This window comes from Schistocerca serialis, chromosome 1 (assembly GCF_023864345.2).
Source record: "Schistocerca serialis cubense isolate TAMUIC-IGC-003099 chromosome 1, iqSchSeri2.2, whole genome shotgun sequence".
NCBI lineage: Eukaryota > Metazoa > Arthropoda > Insecta > Orthoptera > Acrididae > Schistocerca > Schistocerca serialis.
Genome location: NC_064638.1, coordinates 515,819,587 through 515,833,566, shown reverse-complemented (window position 1 = coordinate 515,833,566; position 13,980 = coordinate 515,819,587).

Here is a 13,980-nt window from a genome sequence, read left to right as displayed (position 1 = left end):
CAGAGGCGGTGGTCGATATTGCTGTACAAACCGGCATCTCTAATACCCAGTAGCACGCCCTCTTAGCTTTGATGCATGCCTGTATTCGTCGTGGCATACTATCCACAAGTTAATCAAAGCACTGTTGGTCCAGATTGTCCCTTTTCTCAACGGTGATTCGGCGTTGATCCCTCAGAGTGGTCGGTGGGTTACTTCGTCCATAAACAGCCCTTTTCAATCTATCCCAGGTAAGTTCGATAGGGTTTACGTCTGGAGAACATGCTGGCCACTCTAGTCGAGCGATGTCGTTATCCTGAAGGAAGCCATTCACAAAAGGTGCACGATGGGGGCGCGAATTGTCGTCCATGAAGACGAATGCCTCGCCAATATGCTGCCGTTATGGTTGCATTCACGTATCGTACAGCCATTACGGCGCCTTCCATGAGCACCAGTGGCGTACGTCGGGACCACATAATGCCACCCCAAAACAACAGGGAACCTCCACTTCAGCCTGACCGAGTTGCCTCCAAAAAGGTCTCCGACGATTATCTGGTTGAAGCCATATGCGATACCCATCGGTGAAGAGAACGTGATTCCAATCTTGAGCGGCCGGCTGGAGTGGCCGAGCGGTTCTAGGCGCTACAGTCCGGAACCGCGCGACCGCTGCGGTCGCAGATTCGAATCCTGCCTCGGGCATGGATGTGTGTTGTGTACTTAGGTTAGTTAGGTTTAAGTAGTTCTAAGTTCTAGGGAATGATGACCACTGAGTTAAGTCCTATAGTGCTCAGAGCCATTTGAACCAATCTTGAGCGGTCCAGTCGGCATGTTGTTGGGCCCATCTATATCGCGCTGCATGGCGTCGTGGTTGTAAATATGGACCTCGCTATGGACGTCGGGAGTGAAGTCGCGCATCATGCAGCCTATTGCGCACAGTTTGAGTCGTAACACGTCGTCCTGTGGCTACACGAAAAGCATTATTCAACATGGTGGCGTTGTTGTCAGGGTTCCTCCGAGCCATAATCCATAGGTACCGCTCATCCACTCCTGAATTAGCCCTTGGGCGGCCTGACATCGACAGTTCCTGCCTCTCTGCACCTCCTCCATGTCCGAAAAGCATCTTTCACTCTGAGACGCCTGGACACTTCCCTTGTTGAGAGCCCTTACTGGCACAAAGTAACAATACGGACGCTATCGAACCGCTGTATTGACAGTCTAGGCATGGTTGAACTACAGACAACACGAGTCGTGTAGCTCCTTCCTGGTGGAATGACTGGAACTGATCGGCTGTCGGACACCCTCCGTCTAATAGGCGCTGCTCATGCATGGTTGTTTACATCTTTAGACGGGTTTAGTGAAATCTCTGAACAGTCAAAGGGCTGTGTCTATGATACAATATCCACAGTGAGCGTCTATCTTCAGGAGTTCTGGGAACCGGGGTGATGCAAAACTTTTTTGATGTGTGTATAATATTTAAAGACACTTTTCGGGCGCTTTTAGATTGATAGTGTTAACTTCCGTTCTAATAATAATCTTTAGTTCCGCCCTGTTAGTTACATAAACCATTCGCTGACAGGAAGCAAACAGGAAACTTTAAGTCAGGAGAACGTGAGGGCCATAATCCTTTAAAAAATGATTCCATGACCGTACAAGACTCTCATCAGTGAGAAAAACACGATCCAGTTCTGCGATTCCAATATTCCATGGATGTCAACAAATGCACAGTACGTTAGACGGTTTTCCTTTATGCGGTACGTTCAACTCGTGCTCATTACGAAAACGATACGCGAGAAATCTGAACTTCTTCATCGCTGTCCGCGGAATAAGATACAAAATACTGGACTCATAGTGTCTTCATAAGCATCGTCATATCTCTCACCTAAGCCATTCGTCAAAATGACCGATCTCCAATTGATCCGCATTCTCAAAAAGGGGCTTTTAACCTTGTCATTGCTGCATTGCTCGGTACTGCGGCTTCTGTATATGTGGCACGAAATGCATCTGCAACATGTGCATGCAAACGATTGACAAAAGCACTGTTCAACAATAAAAACTCGTTGGTCTTGGTAAAACGACATATTTAGCAAGCAATGAATTGCGCAATCCTGCAGACGTCATGTGATCTCTGCCCGTTAGATTGGCGTCTTCGTTTCTGGTCTGTAATACCTGTGATGCAATCTAGCGGTGGCTGATCGAACAAGTGCAATGCAACTCCAACACTCACGGATTAGTCCTACAGCCGCCGGCACGCGGGCTGTGTATTCGAACGTTCAGCGTTGAGCGTGCCGCGTTTCTGAAGTCATACCGCGGAAAAACGACATTGGGGAGTCTTTCCGAACGTTCAGAGCAACATCTAGCACGTCAAATATACTCAACGTGTGTTTGAACGTTGTGCTGTTAGATGGAGAAACATGACCTACGTCACACGCACCCCATCCTTCTTCAGTAGAGACACGCGAGACGCCCTAGCGGCTTTCAGTCGAAGCCCTATGTATATATACCATTTCTAAGAAAACTGAGGATCTTTCGAAAACCCCTCGTTAATTGTTTGATTAGTTGTAAGAAAGTAACGGGAAACGTCATAGTCATGGTTAAAGAATTATTGTAACTTATGTATTACGAGAGTATGTCTTTTTTGGCAACATCACATTGAGGATGCATAAGAAGTGCAGTGTTCTTGGTACAATTTGTTATTATGAAATGTCGATTAATAACATATCTAAGATTACGGCTGTCGGTAAGATGCTAGGTACTGTCACTTAACAGTTAGGGTCAGATGCAAAGTACGGCCACTTAAGTGTTATGGACAGTGTAGCGCAATAAGTAGCCTTGGAAACTAATTAGTTAGAGGGTGACGTGTTGCTAGTTCGAGCCTCACAGTTTCCAGTTACTTTTATTACTAGTCTCCTCGTTTTCTAATAGTTTCTGCTATTTTGCTGTTAATTTGATAAAAGTATGTATTATAACAAACTGTCTATTGGCTTCTATCTGGGTTTCTCCGGTCGAAATTCGTGTGATGATTTTTCTGACGTTTCGCCAGCACGAGTGGATGGCATTGACAAAGCTTCACATCCCATTGCTGGTAGTGGACTGGAACTGCAACATTCGATATCATGTACATATGAGTGAGCTCTTTCTGAGGAGTGAGCCGGCCGGAGTGGCCGTGCAGTTCTAGGCGCTAAAATCAGGAGCCGAGCGACCGCTATGATCGCAGGTTCGAAACCTGCCTTGGGCATGAATGTGTGTGATGTCCCTAGATTAGTTAGGTTTAATTAGTTCTAAGTTCTAGGCGACTGATGACCTCAGATGTTAAGTCCCATAGTGCTCAGAGCCATTTGAACCATTTCATCAGTGCCCTAGACTTAGAACAACTTAAACCTAACTAACCTAAGGACATAACACACATCCATGCCCGAGGCAGGATTCGAACCTGCAACCGTAGCGGCCGCGCGGTTCCGGACTGAAGCGCCTAGAACCGCTCGGCCACAGCGGCCGGCTGCATAAGCTGTAATGGTTGTACAGTGCTATGTCAAATAAGAAATAGTTTTGCTCTGTGATTAGTTTTAGAATACTAGCTCATTCTTTTATGTGGGGTTTGGGAATTTCTGCTGTTCCTCTAATTGTTGTTTGATGATGTTGATGGATTCTGTGGTGGGTATATTGGTGTACATGGATGTGATGTCAAATGATGTGAGTGTGGCTGTTATGGGTACGTTGATGTCTTTGATTTTTTGTATCAGCTCTTCGGTGTTGTGTATGCTTCTTTTATTTGTGTTTTGGTAAAGGCAGACACCCACCAAAAAACGTATGTTATTGTTAAAGCAAACACAGACAAAAGAGCTTCAGCCTCAAGATGAGGAGTAGCTCTACTATCTTTGACAGCAATTTCGAGTGCTGAAATTTAATATGTTAATATCCACAAACACTATTAGTAAGCATTTCTTAAATATTTATCCCAACTACCTATAATGACTGATTGGTGCGTTGGGTTGTTTCTGTAACACTAGAAAAATACAGTGAGAGAGCTTCTCCATCTCATGAATGTCTTCCGCAAGTTGAATTGAAACGAGTCCCGAGCCGGATCCACCCTGCGGGCTGCTGATTGCCCAACCTTGATCTATGATTTACGAAAATTCCTAGTATATTTGTGACTGTCAGTAAGTTAATGATAAACGTGCGTTTGATGCGAAGGAACCCGGGTTCGATTCCCGGAATCACCTCGGATTTTTCTGAGGTAGATAGGTGTGGAAAGGAGTCCACTCACCCTCGCGAGGTCAAATGATGAGCTGCTTGAACAGAGAAACAGCTCTATCATCTGTATTGATCTACTAGCAATAACTATGGGAGGGGTTTAGTCTTATGCTTGTCACATTTCCCACGATCATCGCTTCTCTTGGAGCCTGGTAGGCAGCAGTCGAAATAGGCCTAATCCATGAGGAGCGGCGACATTTTTTCATCACCGAAGTAAAGAGACAGATATAAACTGTAAACACAATGATGCCATTAGGGGTTATCAGACCACCGAAGACGAGGTCATTAGAGATGGAGCACGAACTTGATTAGGACAAGAAGAATTCAATCAGTCGTGTCCTTTCCCGAAGAACCATCCTGCTGCCACTTAAGTGACTCAAGGAAACATAAAATTTTTACTGCACAACGGCTAATAAACACGGCTACTTCTGACTTAGAGTTCAGTGCCTAACACTGCGACATCTCGTCCGATAAAGTAAATAGAGGCGTTCATTTTAACTGAAGGCACTAAAATATCTCGAAAACTACACGTGATCAAAAAAGTTATAATTTCAATTTGTTTGTCTCGGTGAAGATATTCACCCCGTGGGTGAGTGCAGGGGGAACAATGTTGAAATCTTCAATGGAAACCCCCATTTTTTATAGCAGATTACGATTCTACGGAAAAATCTACATACGTTTACGTTTTGTGTGATGCATTTTCTTCATCTCGCCACAGAGGGCTCTGTAATCGGAGGAATAGAAATGTGTACACAGCCGTAATTTACGACTTGCTAGTCAATGGTTCTTGAAAATCCAATGACACGTGGCACCCAGCCTCCGTGTTGCAAGGGTAGGACAGGCCAGAATTTCATAGCTTCTCATTGAAAATCACATTCGCAATGTTATGAATATATTTCTCCGACATATCGTTGTGCCACGGTGGCCGTGGCTCGAGGTGAACGCTACTCGGCAGCACGGGCATTTCTGATGCCATGTCTTCACGACCTGTTGGCACTTGCTGGTACACCTCACCTTTTAAATAACCCCACAGAAAGGAATCCGGAGACGTCAAATCTGGCTACATAGCGGGCCAGTTATTAAGAGTACCTCTGCCGATTCACCGACCGGTGTAAACACGGTCTTATAACTCCGGTGCTTCAATTGCGTAAAGCCCTGGGTAACGATCATGCTGAAATCACATACGTTGTCGAACTTTCAGGGCAACATCCTGCAGTAGTACCGGTAGTTTCTATCTAGAAACGTTCGATATTTGCGTCCATTCAGCCAGCTGTTGGTAAAATACGGACCGGTGAGTTTGTTCCCCATGAAACCTCATCATATGTTAACCGACCAAGGACGCAGATGGTCAGCTAGCCGCAACCAATGAGGATCGCCTGTACTCCAGTAGTGCATGTTCTGCCGGTTAACGCTACCATGGTTTGTGAATGTAGACACATTGGAAAATAATATCTCAGTAAAGAACGTGGGGACCTTTCGCATTTGTTGACAGATTCATTCACAGAACATTATCCGGGCATGCAAATAGGGGCCGTGTATGTAATCCTCCGATTACAGCGCCATCTGTAGTAAAACGAAGAAAATGCTGGAGACAAAAAGTATGTTAATTTTTCCGTAGAATCATAATCTGCAATAAAAAACTGGGGGTCCCCACTAAAGATTTCTAAGTTGCCGCTCGCTACTCCCCACGGGGTGGGGTGTCGCATCGAGTGTGGTATCGTTGGATGTCCAACTCTGAGACAAATAAACTGGAGTTGTAACTTTTTTTGATCGGTTGTGTAGTTTTATGATATTTTAATGTCTTCAGTTAGAATGAAAACCCTGTGTATGGAGCTGCCAACAAACGCAAGTACCAGAGACGTTCGATAAGTAATGAAACAATTTTTTGTGAAAGAAGGCTGATTTTATTCCAGATTTCAATACACCAGAGTATTCCCCACTGTTTTGACTAAAAAACTTCATTTTTCATCATAATCCCAGTTCAATACGAAGGCCTTACGCCACATTACTGAGAGGACCCGTACGCCTGCATGAGACCACTCTTGTAAGTAGGCTGTTTAGGTTTTCTTAGCGATCTGTATGAAAATCACTGGCTGTGCTGTGTGCAGTCTGTGGCTGGTTGGCATTGTTGTAATACTCGCCATTGTAGCGTTGGGCAGCTGGATGTTAACAGCGTGTAGCATTGCGCAGTTGGAGGTGAGCCGCCAGCACTGGTGGATGTGGGGAGAGAGATGGCGGAGTTTTGAAATTTGTAAGACTAGATGTCATGACCTGCTATGTATATTATGAGTTTTCAACACTATTAAGGTAAATACATTGTTTGTTCTCTATTAAAATCTTTCATTTGCTAACTATGCCTATCAGTAGTTAGTGCCTTCAGTAGTTAGAATCTTTTATTTAACTGGCAGTAGTGGCGCTCGTTGTATTGCAGTAGTTCGAGTAACGAAGATTTTTGTGAGGTAAGTGATTTGTGAAAGGTATAGATTAATGTTAGTCGGGGCCATTCTTTTGTAGGGATTATTGAAAGTCAGATTGCGTTGCGCTAAAAATATTGTGTGTCAGTTTAAGCACAGTCTTGTATAATTGTTCAAAGGGGACGTTTCATACTCTATACGTCCGTCTTGCTGCATCAATAATGTCCCCATCATCTATGTACTGCTTCCCGCGAAGTGCATCCTTCATTGGGTCAAACAAATGGAAGTCGAAAGTAGGAGACCCAGGTCGTGGTAAGGATGAAATAGTTCAATGAAGATTTTTGAGCTCCTCTGGGGTGATCAGACTAGTATAGGGCCTAGCATTGTCGTGGAGAAGGAGAAGTTCGTTGCGTTTTCGTGGCGTCGGGCAAGCTGAAGTCGTGCCTTCAATTTCCTGAGGGTAGCACAGTTTACTTCTGAGTTGATCGTTACACCATGAGGGAGGTCATCAACAAGAATAACCTATTCTGAGTCCGAGAAGACAGCAACCTTGATTTTGCAGTTTGAAGACGCGGTTTTGAACATTCTCTTCGTGGGACAGGTGGTGTGGTTCTGTTTCCGATTCGAAGTGATGAACCCATTTTTCATCATCTGTGACGATTTTCTACAAAAAATTGTCACGATGTGCCTCGTAACGTCCATGGAACCCCGCACTGATGCTTCTCCGTTGCTCTTTATGATCTTTGCTATGCGGTGAGGAACCCAGCGGGCTCACACCATTGAGTACCCCCCCCCCCCCCCCCCCCCCCCCCCCGAGCACCACCCCCCCACCCTCCAACCCTGCTGAACGAGTGTGTCAGCACTACCACCAGAGACGCCCAGTAGTGCAGCAAGCTGTTTGACTGTGATCCGTCGAACATCTCGAATGAGAGTGTTCAGACGTTTCAACAATGCATCAGTCATAGTTGTGTGACGGCAGGCCGGCACGCTGGAGACCACTCAGGATCGCGTGACCTTGTTTCGACTCGCGGTTCTAGACGCTCAGTCCGGAACCGCGCGACTGCTACGGTCGCAGATTCGAATCCTGCCTCGGGCATGGATGTGTGTGATGTCCTTAGGTTAGTTAGGATTAAGTAGTTCTAAGTTCTGGTTAACTGATGACCACAGATGTTAAGTCCCGTAGTGCTCAGAGCCATTTGAACCATTTGAACCTTATTTCGATGATGACAGATGCATCACCGAACAACTAAACGTGCTTTTGTTCGCTGCCAGGTCTCCGTGGACATTCTGCAAGCACCTAGGAATATCTGAGATGCTCTGATTTTCCACTAAAAGAAACTCAATGACAGCAGTCTGGTTTGAACGCACCTCCGTTACAGACGTCATTTTGAAGGCTGCGTATAGCGCTGCCATCTACCGGAAGTTCATGGAACTATGGCGGCTGCAGCGGAAGTATACCACGATGTCTGACAACAGATTCCTCTGATTCTTAACCGAAAAAAAAGTGTTTTATTACATATTGAGCGTACCTCGTAGAAACAATGCACTTTCTGTGTGGTGTGAGTTCTAATATTTTACTGTATTCTATTGAACTGGGAACCTAGAAACGACAGAGAGGCTTTGTCCCCACCGTAGCCCTCAGTGGTTCACAACCCCACAACAGGCTGCAGCAGTCCACTCACCCCACCGCCGCCCGGAACCCAGGGTTATTGTGCAGTTCGGCCCCCAGAGGACAACCCGGAACGTCTCACACCAGACGGGTGTAGCTCCAAATGTTGGCCTCGTAGAGGAATTATTGTGTATGCGTACGTGGAGACAGTGTTTGCGCAGCAATCGCCGACATAGTGTAACTGAGATGGAATAAGGGGAACCATCCCGCATTCTCCGAGCCAGATGGAAAACCGCCTTAAAAATCACCCACAGGCTAGCCGGCACACACAACCTCGTCACTAATCCGCCGGGTGGATTCGTGCCGAGGAGCGGCACGCCTTCCCGCCCGTAAAGCAGTGCGTCAGACCGCACATTTTATCTGCTCGTTATGACACAATAGTATAGTATTTTTTCAGTGCCGTGTGTTGTCTAATAGAACGTATATTCATACAGCTGTTCAGATGGTTCAAATGGTTTTAAGCACTATGGCACTTAACATCTTAGGTCATCAGTCCCCGCCGGCCGGGGTGGCCGAGCGGTTCTAGGCGCTACAGCCTGGAACCGCGCGGCCGCTACGGTCGCAGGCTTGAATCCTGCCTCGGGAATGGATGTGTGTGATATCCTTAGGTTAGTTAGGTTTAAGTAGTTCTAAGTTCTAGGGGACTGATGACCTCAGATGTTAAGTCCCATAGTGCTCAGAGCTATTTGAACCATTTCATCAGTCCCCTAGACTTAGATCAACTTAAACTAACTAACCAAAGGACATAACACACATCCATGCCCGAGGCAGGATTCGAACCTGCAACCGTAGCGGCCGCGCGGTTCCGGACTGAAGTGCCTAGAACCGTTCGGCGACAGCGGCCGGCTGCATAAGCTGTAATGGTTGTACAGTGCTATCTCTTCCTGTCGTTGTCTAAGAATAAGTTGTTCAGAGTACTATATGACAAAACGATGCCATATACGCCATCTTTTGGCAAAATACGTAATGAAAAAAAAATTACTTTAGGATGCTTACACACTCCACGAAATTTCAATACATGGTTATGGTTTAATTGGTTAGCAGCTACTTTCCCCGGCTTCCCGTTGGTAGCACTAAATATCGTCAGCAGGACGACTTATCTGGTGCACCGGAAGTAAATTACGAAATTATACCCCAAGGTTTCCTTGTTAATTTTTCTACCTGTTAGCAAAACTGTATCAAAATCTCTACCGTACCTTCTGAGAAAGAAATGCTGTCGGTGACTTGCCAATAAGTACAGTCCTATTGATATAATTCATCGACTATAGTCATGCTTTGCTGCTCTCTGGAGTTACGAAGCGTATTTATTTTACTGTTTTTTCCGTCAGATGCCACCTTCTCTGCAGCTGATAATCTCGTAGTTCCTATCCTTGATATGAGATGGCGCCCCAAATGCCAAGTGAGTACGAAACAGATAACAATATATACACACTGAAACGCCGAAGAAACTCTTATAGGCATGCGTATTCAAATACAGAGACATGTAAACAGGCAGAATAAGGTGCAGCGGTCGGCAACGCCAATGTAAGACAAGTGTCTGGCGCAGTTGTTAAATCAGTTAGTGCTGCTACAATGGCAGATTATCAAGATTTAAGTGAGTATGAATGTGGTGTTCTAGTCGTCACATTAGCGATGGGACATATAACATCTCCGAGGTAGCGATGAAGTGTGGAATTTCCCATACATCCATTTCCCGCGTGTACCGTGAATATCAGGAATTAAGTAAAATAATAACACTTGTAACCTCCCCACAAAAAATAAAATAAGTATTATGAATAATGATTCTGATTTAGTGTAACCTCAAAACAAAGTTCTTTCACAGTGTAACCTCCCCCCAAAATTCATTTACATTTATAACCTCCCTACAAAATTCTTTTCACATTAACCTCCATACAAAATTCTTTCTGATTTAATCGAAGCTCAAAATTCATTCACATTTAGCGTAACCTCAAAACAGAAAAATTCCTAAACCTCTCAACAATAAAAATTATAATTATGTCGTTCACATTCAGTGTAACGTCCCAATAAAAAAAAAAAATTAAATGATCTGGTAATAAAACAATGTAACTAACCTCTCAATTAAATGGTCGCTCACTTATGACTTTGCAATAATTCACTGTGAATTTAACCTGGTAAATTTTGGACGACAGCAGTGCTGCGTCATGGCCCTGAAACATCATTCTGAATAAAAAAGGAAAAATTCTTACCTCAATGAAGTCGCCGGATATATCTGCTCTTACAATAATTTTTTCCGGCACAGCTCTGTGCAATGCTGGCCGACCTATCTGTCATTTATGAAAGGAAGCAACTGATTTTTCTATTGCAATAATCGAGATGATCATGGATGGGAGAAATTAGTAAATTCTTCAAATTGAAATGAATGGTTGTTAAAAGTTACTTTTTATGAGGAAGATTATTATTACAAGAGTTTTAAAACATTTACATGTGACTTGAGATAACATTACTACATATGCGTGAGGCTGCTTTTTACCTTATACAATAATACTCAGGCTCCGGCATCGCTGCACCGCGACCGGGCCAGCCAACATGATACACCAGACCAGACCAGAGCAGACTCCAGACTATCAGCAACTTACTGCTACAGCTACACAGTTCCTACTGCAGTCAACACTGCTCTCTGGTCAGAGACCTTGCATATCGCAGGCAGCGCATGAGCAATACATCGAAATTACATCTGCTTGGACCTCTTACATAACCCTCCACTGGGCGGGGGGGGGGGGGGGGGGGGGGGGGGCAAAAATTTTACACTGAGTACAGAACATATCAAGAAATGACAAAATGTATATGCAATGAGTACAAAACACATTAACAAATGACATAAAGTGCACACGCAATGTATATATAAGAAATGACAAAATGTATACGCAATGAGTACAAAACATATTAACAAATGACATAAAGTGCACACACACTGTATATATTTTTACCATTTCACAAGAACTAGGAAAGGAAAGGGAAGGATTGCATCATGGTTGTAGCACAGTAGATTGTACATAGCTGCACTGAAAGTCCATATCTTTCTACAGAAGCACAACACCAAGTGAGACAATCTGAAGTTCTCTTCCCTGAAGTATTAATCAGTGTAGACAAGACACTGAAATGTCGTATTAATATTCTATGTTATCATTTTGGTAGTACATTAGGTACACCAAATAGTGGGACCATAATAACATCTCCATCGTTCAAGGTGGTGGACAGCATGATGTGTCAACACCACATTCCTGTAAGGTACACCAACGTAGAATTAGTGCAAAAAACCAAATATAGTGCTCCATGATCATGAGGATAGACAGGACAAACGGATTTTGCAGTAATTTCTGGTAATTAGGTCAGAAGGTGAAGGACATTAAGTCTTATGCTAGTCATCATTGAGAATTACAGTAGTCTATCAACCGATTTGAGTAATTGTTGGCACTAATTGCCTAGTTACTAAATATTTCTGTACTATGTATGGAGTATTACAGAACATTATTCATAAGTCATCTGATTACACTAAATATTGGCACTCATTGGCCAGTTACAAACCATATTTATGCATTGTTCAGAAGTCATCATTCAAAGCAAGAGTTAATGAGTGTAGCATCAAGCTACTGGTATTCATATATAATAGCATGTAAGTGACATAAGACAAATTTAAAATATAAGAAACAGTGGCATTCATTGGCCAGTTGCAAAGTATTCATATACTTTTACAAAACATGATTCACTATTATTCAGAAGTCATCATTCAAAATGAGACTTAATTAATGGCATAGCATTTATAGAGTATAACAAAAATATTATTTACAGAAATTATTGGCATAGCATTTATGCATTATTACAAAACATCATTCAGTATTACTCAGAACTCATCATTCAAGTGACATAGGACATATTTAAAATGTAACACACTGTAACTATTACTCAAGATCTGTGTTCCAATAATACATATATATAATGGATTCAGTAAATCTGACAAATATGCATTATATTTAGTATTATAAATATCTCTTAAACTGGTAGCATTATTTGGGACTGGTAATACATTTTTTGTGCTAGCAATGCATAGTGTTGGGATCGATAATTAATTGCTGGGGCATGAAAATATTTGTTTTTGACTTATTGCTGCAAATAAGGATTAGTAACATCATTCGTCATGAGTCAGCTGTAGCAAGCTTATGAAACAAGTAGAGTATATGTGATCACATTCATGAATGACACACACAAATGGGTAAAAAAAATGCAAGTACTAGAACAGGTTTAATAACTAACTGCTTGTAGCACATTAATTTCATGAATAGCTTCTCCTGGAAAAAATATAAAATGGAATATTAAGCTGAAAGAAGAAACGCATATTATGCTGAAAAGTAGTGAACTTCGAATTAGCAGGTAACGAAACGTGTACTCAATATGTATGTACTCTAGCTGTCCCTTCCAAAACATTCAGTCATTATACCATGCGATATAAGACATACAGTCAAAACGAACTGCAACAAATATTTAAATAACTACTAACAGTAAATATAAAAACTTCATCATTATCCTCATCTCCAAAGAAAAACTTCATTATTCATATTACCATAACTTCATCACTATCATCAGCTGCAAAGAAAAACCTCATTATTCATATTAGCATATTCTTCATATAACTATTCATCATCATTCATTATCATCTGCAAAAAGACACTTCATTATTCATATTACCATTTACTTCATACAACTATTCATAGTATAGAGTTTCTTATTTCTAGCATATTTCATCACTAAAACTAAGCTGTGTAGTTCTGTCTGACAGCCTGCATCAATCGCCTCGTATTCTGAAAGAAAAAATTAGTTAAGACTGCTATCATACGATGTGTATAGTATATTCTTGTTAATGCTTGTTAATTCTGATCCATTTACTCTTCATCACAAGGTATTCCATTTTCTTTCGTTCATTCCGAAGGTCTACATCTACATCTACATTTATACTCCGCAAGCCACCCAACGGTGTGTGGCAGAGGGCACTTTACGTGCCACTGTCATTACCTCCCTTTCCTGTTCCAGTCGAGTATGGTTCGCGGGAAGAACGACTGTCTGAAAGCCTCCGTGCGCGTTCTAATCTCTCTAATTTTACATTCGTGATCTCCTCGGGAGGTATAAGTAGGGGGAAGCAATATATTCGATACCTCATCCAGAAACGCACCCTCTCGAAACCTGGCGAGCAAGCTACTCCGCGATGCAGAGCGCCTCTCTTGCAGAGTCTGCCACTTGAGTTTATTAAACATCTCCGTAACGCTATCACGGTTACCAAATAACCCTGTGACGCAACGCGCCGCTCTTCTTTGGATCTTCTCTATCTCCTCCGTCAGACCGATCTGGTACGGATCCCACACTGATGAGCAATACTCAAGTATAGGTCGAACGAGTGTTTTGTAAGCCACCTCCTTTGTTGATGGACTACATTTTCTAAGCACTCTCCCAATGAATCTCAACCTGGTACCCGCCTTACCAACAATTAATTTTATATGATCATTCCACTTCAAATCGTTCCGCACGCATACTCCCAGATATTTTACAGAAGTAACTGCTGCCAGTGTTTGTTCCGCTATCATATAATCATACAATAAAGGATCCTTCTTTCTATGTACTCGCAATACATTACATTTGTCTATGTTAAGGGTCAGTTGC